We start from the raw sequence: 13,868 nt of genomic DNA, 5'->3' as shown, positions 1-13,868 counted from the left end.
GGGAGTAGAAAAAGATGAAGCCAGAGGATCGGAATCCAGGACTGGGAGGAGGAGAGGAGAGATGGTGACCGGAGCCGGGGACGATCCCCTAGGACTTCGTAGGCAGCCATAGGAACTCGACTTTTAAGCAGAGTAAGTTGGGAAGCCTATGGAGGGTTTAGAGAAGAGGCGTGATTTGATCCAACATTTAGTCACTGGCTGCGAATGGGCATGGAAGGGCGCTTGTGAGCGTACGGAGATGAGTTAGGAGGCTGTTGCTCTCATCCTGCCAGGGGTGGCAGTGAAGGCGGTAAGAACTGGTCAGAATCTGGATAATCTGCAGGTAGAGCCGACCCTTTCCCTCCAATTATCTTTCTCCATTTCGTAGACAAAGTAGCAGTTTCGGAGGTTGGTATTAAGCCTGCAGCATCCCCCCCGACCCTTTCTTCGAGACTCGGGGCCTCGTCTAAGACCTGGTCATTTCAACATCCATGAGTAACTATACCACAACCTGCGAAACTCAAGAGCAGGTGGTTGTCATTGTCTACCACGATGCCCAGAATGAAGCAAAAAAGAATTCAAAAGGAGGGTGAAGCAGATGCGTAGAGAAAGGTAGGGTGTGCTGATGGGTAGCGTTCCGTGACTATCGGCTATTTTTAGTTAACCCAGCCATGCAAATGAGCATCAATTTATTCACCCCAAGGAAGACAGAAAAATTTATTTTTTGAATAAGTCAAACATCAAATACGTTTTTTAAAAAGATCTTTTATTTTTTACTATCCACGATACTTTATTTCTGAAATATTGGTGAGTCTCAGAAAAGGTTTAAAACTTTTGTGGGCCAGGAAACAGAAGGTTTATAACAGCATTTTTATGGCTCTCTGAATCATTTTTGAGCCTCACCAGAAGTCTTCAAAATTGCAGTAACTTACAGAAAACATAAAATTATTACAATGATCTGTCGTATGTATGTATGTGTATGTATATATGTATATGTACATATATATGTAATCATTTTCTTTCTCAAATCACATAGTGACCTGTGAAGTGAGTAAGCTGTCTTCTGTTTTGAAATCCTCAGAAGATGAGGCAACTGAGTGAAGTTCAAATGCACAGTGATTTTATTTCGTCTGAATTGTCGCCTGGCCTCTAAACCTCTATGGACTAGAGTCTACTATTCCTAAAGCCCGCTTCACTTTCGAGTAAATGTGATGCCGGCAATTCATTAGGATGGTTTTCTTTTAGGTACTTGTTCGCACTGTTAAGCCATTTTCTCAACAGCGAATTCGATGTCATGGCAAGTATTAATAAAGGAGAGATTTCATTTCCGCGAGGCCACTGGGGTATCAGTGACTCCCTTCGTTGAGTCATCATGGTGCGGATGTAAATGTGTAACTGGCTTCAAGAGCACAGTGACTCGCCTTGTTTTAGTGCGACCATATGTGGCCAATTATATTTCCTCTGTTTTTAATACCATGTCCACATTCTTCTCTGATCATTAATTTTTATAAGCTTTCTTCTTCTGAATCATCCTCACGTGGTACGTGACTGCAGCACTTTTTGCCACTACATATTTTAAGCTTCTAAACAGGACACAGAATTGTGTTGTTCCCATGGAAACCTTCGAACCACAGCCTTGAATTTTCGACTCCCATTGTATGTGGGTTCGCGCCCTGTAAGAGCCGACTCTAATCTCCAACGCCCCTAAAACAGAGGTTCAGTTACCTCGGAGGCCATTAGAGTTCACGTTTTCTTTTATTTTCAGGTTTTAATTTGTTCCTTAGATTAATTCTAACTCTTACGGTAGAAGAGGGGTAGACTAGCCACCACAAGGGAGCGAAACACAGATTTTTCTCGAACAGGAGCATTGGTTATGAAAAGGACAGTAGCAGCTACCGTAATACTTACCTCGTTCATTCATTCAGTTGACGGAGTAACTATATCGAGAGGCACACTAGTTGGGGGCTTGGAGTTACATCTGTGAGCAAGACAAATTTTCTGACATATGTACCAAACCAAGCAATGAGATCGAAAGTAATAGAGGAGGCGTGTATGTGGTAGGGGTCGTTATTTTAGTTAAGGTCATCGGGGGACATTTCTCTGTAGAAGAGGCATTTGAGCAGAGAGACCTGATGGAAGTAAGTGCGTGAGTCCGGCAAATATCTGAATGCGGTTCTTTCTAGGAAGAGGAAACTGCAAACCCAAATGCCCTGACGTGGAAACGCGCTTGATGTGCATGCCCTTGACCCCAGCAAGAGCGCCAGCATCCGAGCCCCCCGTGACCAGGCAGGCAGGTTTCGCAAGTGAAGATGAAAAGGTGGATGGGGATTGGGGAAGAAATCGCATAGTGTCTCCCAGGCCCCACCAAGGACACTGAGTTTATTTTGAGCAGTACTGCTATCTAATTTACAGTTGAGAAAAGATCGAGCTACTTGTGGCGAGGATCATTCACTGAGTGAAGGGAAGAGTAGAGGCTGGGGGACCAGCTAGAACGTACCGCCATCATTGAGGGAAAGAAGGGAGCCAGAAGAGGGTTGAATTTCGGATGGATCCGAAAGACAGAGCCAACGGCACTTACTGATGTTTTGAGCACGGATTGTGAACAAAAGGGGTCAGAAGTGACCGGTGCGGAGCTGCCCTGAGTTAATAGGTCGATAACGGTGTCATTTATTGAAATGCGTAGAGCTGAAGGAGAGTGATTTTGCAGGGAGGTGGTGGGGGGAGGGGGGGTCAGGAGTTCTGACTGGAACTTGCTAAGTTAGAGGCGTCCGACGAGACATCCAAATGCACAATGTTGGTGGTTCGACGTCGAAGTCTGGAGCTCAGGGACGTTTGTGCCGGGGACACGAAGCTGTGATTCTAGGAGACGCATCTTTAAGGAGATCGCGTGTAGAATCAGCTGAAGCATAAGCGGTGCCGTCGGGGGCTCGTTCGTGAGGACATCGCCCCTCACATACACAAGTCGACTTCAGAGGTTTTAGTTCTCGATTGCTACAATCACGCGGCATGAAAAACAACCACAAGACCTCAAGGACACACAACACTGAACTGATCGCTCACATATTTTTGGTCTGTTGGTTGTCAGCTGGGCAGCTCGCTGGCCTCGACGGGGCTCGCTCGCGGACCTGGAGGCTGGCTCGCCGAGCGGTGGCTCAGCACTGCTCTGTGTGTCTTCTTTCATCCTCCAGCAGGTGAGTCAGGCTTCTTCCCATGGTGACAGTGAGGCAAAAGAGTAAGCAAAGCCAGAGAGCAAGCCAGTAGTAAGTAGGTCAGTCTCGGCTTGCACCAGACTCACGGTTGAGCATCAAGGAGCAGGGGATAGCACCTCGCCCGCCAAGGGAGAGCCCTGCAAAAGAATATGGAGAAGGAGATGGATATGGGGGGAGGTGAGGAATCGGGGCCATTTTTGCGATGTCAGACGGGCTAACTAGGCGTCCGGATGAGCACGCGTAGAAAGCGGCCTTACCCGAAGTGAAAACGCGGTACGAAACGTCTGCTTCCGTTCCAACAACACCCTCGTCACTCAGACTCGGTTCTTTTTTGAAAGCACAAAAAGCACAATTTTGAAAATTATGTAGTTCTGTGTTTAAATTCCAGCCCATCTCTTGTATCTCTGTGATGACTTCAACTGGAAAACAGCTGTTGTAACGTCCGATTTGTTAAGGTTGCTGTAAGGATTAAAAATAACATCTAAATTTCCTAATGTATAGTAAGTATTGGATAAATGAAAAATGCTATGACTGTTAATAGTACAGGAAGTACTGTTCGTATTATGAAAAACAACAGTCAGTCAAGGTGATTTGTGGCCCAAAAATATATTTACGCATTAGTGACAAGATGGAATTTCCAAAATTATTAATGTTTAAGATAAAAACACATTTTACTTCCTTCTGCGTGTCAAGTTCCTCTCTGTTACCCGCTAAGGCTTGAGGTTCATCTTTTCATCCTTTTTTTAAATTCATCTTTCACATTTATATCCTCGAGCTTTTGTCACTGTTTCCGTATAAACAAGGATTATACTCGTAGAGACGATTTGTCTTTTTACTTTAGCATAAATACAACTGGCTGAAAATTCAGATTGTATTGGAGGAGAGCAGGAAGTGGCACATCTCTTCTCTCTCCAATAATCGCACGAGGGTAGCACAGGGCCTTGGTCGGACCAATATCCAGTAATATTAGCGTCAAGTTTTAAGACGAAGGTGATGTATTAGATTACTTCGCTGATCGAATGGCTTAACAATTGATACCCCTCCACCCTCCAATGGTTCAAAAATGCCTGAATCAAACTGTGGTCAAACTGATTTGTTTCGAAAACAATTGAAATTACGTCAGTCCAGGTACTATGTTCAGGTTACTCATTCTCAGCAGATAGCAGCATCCCGCTGGGCGGTCAGCTTCGGTCATGTGTACTTGTCACTACGAGTTCATGAGTTTGCAGGAATTTCCCGCTTGTGCCTTTTAGATATGAGCTCTGTCCATTTTGGTCTCTCTTTTACCCTGAGTGCCTGTGCTTTTTATGGACCTGGGATCTTTGTTAACATATTTGTTCAAGAAATGTTTACATGAAGGACTTTTTCCACATGCTTTGTTCTGGTTCCACTAGGATTAGATTGGATTAAAATAGTTGAGAAATAAACAATACAATCCAAGAATGGAAAAATATGAAAATAAATGCATTGCTTAATTTTTTAGAAATGATTTTACACACTCGATCCTGTCTGCCCATAATGCATTTACTTGTCTTAGTTAAACACTTAGGGCTCCCCATTATTATCAGACTGGAGACCTCTAAACCTACAATGTGGCTCCCGCCACCCTGTGCCTCTTCATCTCAGGTCCTTCTTCCCATCTTTGTCTGGACCCCAACTGCCCTTGCTGCATTTCAGTTTCTCGGGGGGAACATTGTTTCTGCCAACCCACAGCCTTTTCCCTCTGCCTGGCACCCCGTCCTGGCACCCTGGCGTCTGCCTTGCCACCCATCAGAACCTAAGCGGACCTTCCTGGATTCTGTTAGTTCTCCAGTCGTATGCATTCATGGTGCTCAGCATTTCAATCTCTGGGAGTTATCACAGTTTATGTAACTTTATATATATGATTCTTTTAGTCTGTATTCCCTACTGTACTGTGAGCACATCCATGCACATACGGGCCGTATCTGTGTTTGAGAACGGTAATATAAGAGAGAGAATAAGCAGAAAGGGGCAATTATAAACAGTGATCTTAGGGTGAGATGATGCCATTCTGGGAGGTGAGGATGGAGAGATGTGAGCAAATAGAGACTTATGTACTTAGGAGACGGAGATGGTCAGCCTCAGCGATGGGTCGAGTTTGGGGTGAGAGAGAGGGAATTAAATGTGGCTTAAGTATCTGGGTGTCCAACGCCAATAACTAACACGGTAAACGGATGGAAAAGAAAAGAATGGGTTTTCAGGGAAAGCCGGGCTTCCTGGCGAATGGGAAGCACGGCCAGTCTTGTAAAGAGAGATCAGCAGGGTAGAGTTTCAGAAATCTACATGGAAGAGAATATTCGAGAAAGAGGGAGTGCCCACAACGTTAGTCACGTCTAATTCCTAACGTAAGAGTGTCTTGTCATCTGACTAGGTGGTGGTCGTTTTTCCAAGTGGCCAGAATGTTTCTACTCAGATAGACCCGTATCCGTGAAAACAGAGGAAAGAGTTAAAAAAAAATGTATGCCAGAGGTAGTGTCGATGACAAACGGTATGACAGGAGGTGTGGACTTCTCAAGTTAAAACACTCTGACCGACCAGGCTGTCCATTCAGCAACTCACAGAAATATTTTCAGCACTCATGTGGGTGCTCCCATGTAATTTATTCTAGTAGAATTTAAAAAATTTAGCGCAGATATCTTTATTAAACATTCAGGGTCAAAATCATCATTCTGTGTTGTATGATACAGGAATACGATGTCTCGTTTATTTAGTAAATGTCTTTTAAAGTGGTATGATGGCTCCTTTTATCAGGATCTTAACTTACATGTAGTTAAACAATTTTTTAATCATCCAACAAGTGACAAATACTTACTGAGCAACTGTATGTACCAAGCACTGAGTTCTGTGGGACAAAACAGACAGGAATTCCTGTCTTTGAGAAACTTACATTTCCGATGTGGGGGAAATAGACAATAATCGACATACAACATAAGTAACTAATGTGTGAGGTTGGAAGGTGACAGGTACTAGTGGGAGAAACAGGAGGAGAGTCAGGGGAAGTCAGACTGCGAAGGGTAGGGCATGGGCTGGAGGTCACCCACGTGGTAGGCATTTGCTAGATGCTATTAAATCAGACATTCCTTGCTCTCAACCATCTAGAGATGAAGACACGTAAGCAAGCAGCTCGTTGTAATTCGCTGTACTACAAAGTACAAAACGGGAGTGCCTAATCCAAGCCGGAGACAGATTCTGATTAAGGAAGACTTCCTTTGAAAGCTCGCACCTAACTTCAGTTTCAACCATGAGCAGAATTCCCCTAGACAGGGAGAGGTTTCAAGTGCATTTCAGGATTCTAGAAAAAAAAAAATCGTTGGCCCCAATTTCCGGCATCTCTCCACTCTAACCTGGGTGGAGGTGACATAACCCCGACGAGGCAGGCTCCTTTAGTCATACAACAGAAGGTCGATTTGGGCTCTTGTGAAACACATCGGTCTTCCTTTAATCAACAAATAGGATTCTCCTCTCCAGGACAGGAATTAACTGCAACGAAGCAGTTGCCAAAGTGTCTCTGAAAACATCAATTTTTTGAGCCAAATGGATATGTCATGTATTTATCCCTCTAGACTAGATCTTCAGAGAGTGAGGTATGTAGACCCCATTATCACGGCTTTCCTCAGAAAGGCCCCCATTTTGATCAGGCGCCAGTAGTAGAAAATTTATTTGAGCAAAATGGATTATCTCTCGCTGACCAGTTGCACACATTGTCTATTTAATTACTTGTTGCTTCTTCAATAGGAACCCAATACAATACACTGTTTGATTATTTCACTGCCGGACAAATGGAATATCCAAATTGACTTTTACGATTTCTTCTGTTTTTAAACACTTTCTCTCTGCTCAATCTTTGATCCCTGTCAATTTTGCTTTTCCCTTCTCTCCATCCCTGTTCTCTCTGATCTAGATCTGGTCTTAATCAAATCTTAGTATTATGATGGACATAATGTTTTCTTTGTGGATCCCCTGAAAATATTTCAGGGACCCTCGGAGATTAATAAAATAATGGAAAAAGTTCTCTTTTTATATAATTGCTGGAGGACCTCGAATCTAATTTGAATTTAAGCTACCTTGTGCAGAACTTGCGAAAAAACTTGACTTTTCTAGTTTCAGAGCTAAAATCTGTGATCTTCATGGATTTTTACATAAGCCGAGTAAAAATGCTGTTAATCCCCTGTTATTCCAGTTCAGCTGGAATCTTTAAGCGATCAGCAAGTTCTGTTTATTCTACTTCAAAAATAGATCTGATACATCCAAATACTGTCACTCCGTCTCCTCTTAGGCAACTAATCCAAGCCACAGCGTCTATCTCCTGAAGTGTTATGTTTGCTTTCTAAATATTTTCTCTGTTTCCACATTCGCTCAAATTAAATGTATTTGCCATAGGAGCCAAGTCATCTCTTAAAACCGTATACCAGGTCTAATAATCCCCTTTCTGAAAGCCCTTCAGTGCCAATCAGATAAAATCCGAGTTGCTCATCACATCCCGCCTAATTCAACCCACGCCTCATTCTCTGACCTCACTGTGAACAGATCCTCCTTCGCTCACTACCTACCAGCCAGCCGTCGTGGTCTTTCTGTTCCTTAGATTGACTCCCCTTATTTAAAATAATGTTTAGCGATAAGATGCTCAGTAACTACTGGTTGAAATAATAAATATGTTATTGTGCAGAATTTTGCAAAGACAGAGCCTTAATGTAATATGACCTCATATTAACAGAGTCTCGTTGTCTGGAACCAAGGACAGTGCTAAATAGCCTTGTACCTTTTTTATTTTAAGTCTTCGGTGTATGTGCCCATGACGTCATTTATAAACAGTACTACTGATATTAAACTACTGATATTAAACTACCATGTTTGGGCTGTTTAGATACCTAGGATCTAAATCTCTGTGTACACACTCAAGTGAAGGTGAAAGTCTGATGAAATCTCTAAATCCTTCCCTTGAAAATAAAGCACATAATGCAAAACATTTGAAATACAATTTTGGAAAATTTACAGACAACTTATAGCTCACCCCTGGACTACAGAGAAAGTGGGTGGGCTTCCGGATGTGCTACAGATACATAGCAATTCAAAGGCAAATTGTACAACAGGTAAACTATTAATGAATATATTGTGACTTAAGAAGATAACAAATATATCAGTTGAGAACTGGAGAGAAATTTGAGATTATCTGATCAGCGATTATAAATTATTAAAAGTTGAGAGATTGTATTCAGGTCCAAACCTTCCATTCTCAACCTGAGAAATATGAAAAGGATGATAGTTTTTAAGTGGTTCACGGCCGGACACAGGGCACGTTAATGGCAGAGCTGTGACGAGGTATAGATCCTTTGGCATCCACTATGTCCTTTTGCTTTACTGCTGCCCAAGGCTCTGTTTGTGCTGGGGAGCTCTGATGGAAAATGGAAACTGGAATTAGTGGTATAATTGCAATGTCATCGATGGAAGACTTGGCCTCAGATGGACCCCACTTGCATAATTTCTCTAGACCATAGCCCTAAATCTATCAGGAATCACAAAATAATTCTATACTTACGACACTTATATATATATATGAGATACCAAACAGAGTGTAGAGAAATAACTACAAACATCTAGAAAACTTATGTGTCTATGTTTATACTCTTACAATATATCTCAAATATATGTCCTAAATATATCTGTGCATAATATGTGTAGGTAAACACACACACACACACACACACACACACACACACACACACACACCAGATTACAAAGAAAGTCATGAGCCTAACACTTTACCTTTTCACCCTCTATATTGCAAAATTGCATAACTGTCTCTCATTGGAATGCATACAGATGAGAAATAAGAGAGAGAAAGCCATTTCTATCAACTACACATTATGTGAAGAGTTCCGGGCAACCTGCCATCTGTTTTAGGCACGTAGTAGCCGAGGACCATTACTGTGAAGGGAGCACTCTGTCTCCGTATCATCAGAGGTGCTTTGCTTTGGAACTTAGTGTCCAAACTACATTTTTGTTCTACCTTTCAGATAATTGCATTTAAAAGAATAAGTCATCTGGACTTTGGGGGCAAATAGTCAAAATAAATAAAATCATCATACAAGCAATACATAGTACATATATTGGCTGCTTGATTATTATTTCAAAGCATCTTTGAAGAATCAGCCCTTGATAAGGACATAGCCTAATAATGTTTCCCTAAATGGATAGTTTACAAAACGCCTTTATCTACATCTTTTCATTTGGCCCTCACAGCCATTCTCTATGACAGGTGTTAGTGTTTGTTCCTACTTTAAAGATGAATAAAAGTTGTTATCATCGAGTGATTACCTATCAGGAGATTGTTACAAAAATGTACAATGACTAAGATGGCCAGACTAATAAACAGAATGGCAGGATAAGAGAAATGTACACTCCGAATGTACTATATAAAGAAAAACCATTTTTACACATAGGAGGCGTTAACTGAAATGTATTAAATGCTGAGGACTCTGCCACTTCAGAACCTGCTTTTTCTCTCTTTCTTTGCCTGTACTTCCCATGGTAACCTTGCTTTTTTAGAGTTAGAGGTATATGAAAGAGGATGGGTATATGAAAGGTGGATGGGGAAAAAAAACTAATCATGAAGCTGTAATTATATTTCTCTCATTCTTTCCTTCAAATGATTACTTCCCATCTTTGAAGAAAAACTAACCCCTTTCCTGGGATTCTCGCTTTGACAAAGAAATAAAGTAAAAAAGATATCATCAGCTTCTCAATTTCTGACCTTAAAGGTCAGACAACATAATTTCCAAGGCATTATTGTGGGAAATATTAATTCAATTAATTGCCTTTAGTGGAAGTCACATGGTTGAAATTTTAGCCAGTACTTGAAATGACAGGCTCTGATTTGAGACTACTTCAAAAACAACAACGATAACAAATGATGGATTATAATTCACTTTGGGGATTTAGATGATTTCCATTCCAACAATTTATTATCTCCCGTATGAAGAACTTATTTTTATTAAAAACAGATACCTTCTTGGATGACATTAGAAATTTTTCCCATGACCCTGTTGACATTTTCTAGATTACACAATTTAAAATAAAACAAATTCCTCATTTGCGTCTCCAATAAAATCAGATTGCTGAATTTGTTTAAAATAGAACAAACAAAAAGTAACATTATATTATCATCATACGAGATCCTTTATTTTATAATATCAGAAATAGATTATATAATAACTATTGTAGGTTAGGTCCCAAAAGTACCATTTTCTTAACAATAAATACTACATTCCCACCAATTTTATATATTGATAGAATATTCCTGGCTCTAAAAATTTTCCAGAGCCTGAGTTAGTTCTATTTTTATTCTCAGGATGGTACGAGTCACTTGGGACATTGAAACAGAGGAGTGATATAATCTGATTTACACTTCGAAAGATCATTCGATGGATGCTGATGTGGGGAGAACGGATTATGGGGAGAGAAGAATGGCAGCCGAGATGGACCAGATGAGTGGATCAGCCTTGATTCAGACAACTTAAAACTGACGTTCAGTCTAAATCATTGAGGGACGACAGTGAATGTCTGGGAATGTGGCAAACTGCTAAATTTAAAGATGCGACATTTAATCAGCTCTGGCCAGCTGTCGTACAGGGAAATAGATTTTATCTCCAGTGTTGTCAGCCTTTTTTTTTTTTTTTTTTGTATTTTAAGAGAAAGATGTAAAATCTTTTGATTGTCCAATGTTGGCGACCAATTAAAAAATAGTTAAAAAGAAATACACTTTGAGAGCTGAATAGAGCATGCCTCTAGGTTGGATTTAACCAAAAAAGTCACTGGTTTGCCACATTAGGGTTCAATGTTGGGGCGTCTACACCTTTTCTTTACCTAAAGGAAGATCGAAAGTCATTTTTCGGAACTTTTTCAGTGACACAGTCTGCTCTGCATTGGGGTGTGCATTGTTCTGGATTGCCGTGTGGTGTGTGTCGCGTTTGACTCTGTGGAATCTCAAACACAGGATAGAGATGAGATAGAACAGAATAGAGGTACCTTTCTATTTTTATGATGTTCCATTCCTTCCTACCAGGTTGGGCGTTAGGCACTAGAATGTACAAATGAATAATTTATATCGATAACCTGTAAAGAGAACGGTTCGTAGTATGTTCATGTTGCATTTCTATTCAGAGCTAAATGCCTCTCCGTGTCCTTGCTTTTGGAAGAGAAACAGAGAAAATGAGCATCGGCCAAGACTTAGGAAAGTTATGGGAGAAGAATGAAGCAGTATTGATTTTATTCCGGCTTTTCTGTAAGCCAGAGCCAAAGATCTCAGTCTTCTGAAAGATACGCCAGGCTAGGACGAACTTACGAGTCACGCTGTGCCTCACTTACCTCTGTCCGTGAGTGCTGTACGTGGTACCGGGTCTGATCTGACAGCATCGACGGCTAGCTGATGTTTACCAGCAGTAACTGTCTACCTTAGAGATAATAGGCCCTTGTTTTTTTAAATCGCAGTCTTCTTCTCATCTATTTTATCATTCTAACCACCTGGAGTTACACTTGGTCCTCTCATTTTACCTCTTAACCCCCTTCTAGTTAATGAGAAAATTTTATCAGCGCCAATCTCCACGTATTTACCTGGGATCTGCTTCTCATTATCCTTCGTCCCAGCTACCAGGCTAATTCAAGCCATCTCGTCTTGCTTCGGACATTGCAACACATTACTCTTTGGTCTCCTTGATCCCACTTTCCCTGCAATCCATGTTCTAGACAGAAGTTAGAATGATCTATTTGAAATATAAACAAAATCATGCCATTCCCCTGCTCAAAAGACATGCCATGGTTTTATAGCACAAATTGAACAAATCTCAAAGTCCTTAGTAATTGTCCTCAAGGCTCTGTGATTAGGTTCTTACCCAACTCTCTGCCTGCATCTTCTACCATTATATCTCTTGATCGTATCGATCTGGCAATTAGCCACCTAGCTATTTCTCGAATGTACCTCGCTTGTTCCTGGCTGTCTGAACTTGGCATTTGCTATTCCCTTGCCCGGACCGTTCTTCCCCAAGATATTTCCTGTCTCATTCCATGTCATTCAGATGGCTGCTCAAATAATGCCTCTTCCAAGAAGCCTTTCTTGACCCCTCCATCTGGTGAGCTACACTGCTCACTCCCATCACTGTATTTGTTTCTTTCCTAACACACCTCGTAATCAGAAGCGATATTTTTTTTTTGTTCGTTTACTTACTATTTACCTTTCTCCCAACTATAACGTTAGCTCGTTGAATGTGTAAGGACCTCGTGTGTCTTGATCTCTGATGCGCCTGCCCTGGAGGAGATTCTCATAAATGTGTTAATTGCAGTTATCTTGTGTAAGATTCAGAACTAAAAAAACTTGAATTGTTTTAACAGTCAACAGTATTTATTAAGCATCTACCATATATGGAGAGTTATATTGACAATTTTGAAAGATAAGAGAGAAATATGAAACCCAGTACAACCCTGATTTTTTAAAATTCCATCACAATTTCTACGTCAAACATAAAACACCACGTCTCATAAAGCAGGCAAAAATAGAATAGGCAAGGGCGCACAGGTGCAATTATTTACAAGACAAAAGAAAGAGGAAAATAATTAGTTTTATTCAAACTTCTTTGGCATTTGGTGCAGAATATTTCCTTATGCTTTTAACGGAGACTAATTCTCTGTTCAAGAGTTGGGAAATTTAAAAACAAAAATACTTTCGATTAAGAGAACAGCTTTTTTTTACTTGCCTTTCAAATGAGTAATATAAAATTATAAAGTTTTATTCGGTTTCCCCTCCTCAGAAATCCATCCTAATGTTTTCTTCTGTTGTGAATAACTGGGCTGTATGTGCATCAGGCGACCCATGAGGCAGCTGTAATTAGGATCAAGAAACCACGCGTGGATAATGACTTCTAGTGGGTCTCTAGCTGCCTGTCAGAAATACTTACTTTTGTTCTAAGCTATGTTTTCATTATAAACTCCTGCTTTCTGCCCCTGACGCTAAATAGTTTTAGGTTATCAGTCTAAATGATCACGCATATTTCATTCGAACATTATGTTCTTACTCCCCACTCTTGTTCTGTGTAGTGTCCACATTTTTTTCAAGTCAGTTGGTTAGAAATAGCCATAAGCCATCAAAAAAAAAAAAACACTAAAAAAATCTTTCCAGAATGTATTTTTCTATCGGACTACTATTTATCGATCATTTTAATTCTTAATACAACGAATTGAAGAATCCTACATGAATATTTTTCTCCGGCTTAGAGATATAATTTCAACAGCAGTTCTAAAGAGAGAAATATTACAGGATAGCTACTTATTTTGAAAAAGCTTATCTTGAATTTTCGAATGGCTTAGTCATTATCAGACCCCACGTGATCAGAGGCTGGAAGAGAGAGAAGGAAGAGGAGTGAACGCCTGCGCTGCGAATCACGTTTATGTCCATGCGGACGTCTTAGCTTGTATATTTTTTAAAAATAAAAACTAAGATTTATATCCTACAGTGGAGAAGATCCTATACTGACACAAGTTTGGAGAATCATGCGTTTTAACGAAGCAGTGACTCTTCTTAGCATTCGTGACGAGGCCTAGTTAGACCGCCGTGTCTAATTAAGAGATTTGTGATACAAAAACAATCCGGGAGAATTTTACATAAACGTT

The sequence above is a fragment of the Pteropus alecto genome, unplaced genomic scaffold (genome assembly GCF_000325575.1).
Source record: "Pteropus alecto unplaced genomic scaffold, ASM32557v1 scaffold87, whole genome shotgun sequence".
In the NCBI taxonomy this organism is placed as follows: Eukaryota; Metazoa; Chordata; class Mammalia; order Chiroptera; family Pteropodidae; genus Pteropus; species Pteropus alecto.
The sequence above is the reverse complement of the archived record's forward strand: the minus strand, read 5'-3'. Positions refer to the sequence as shown.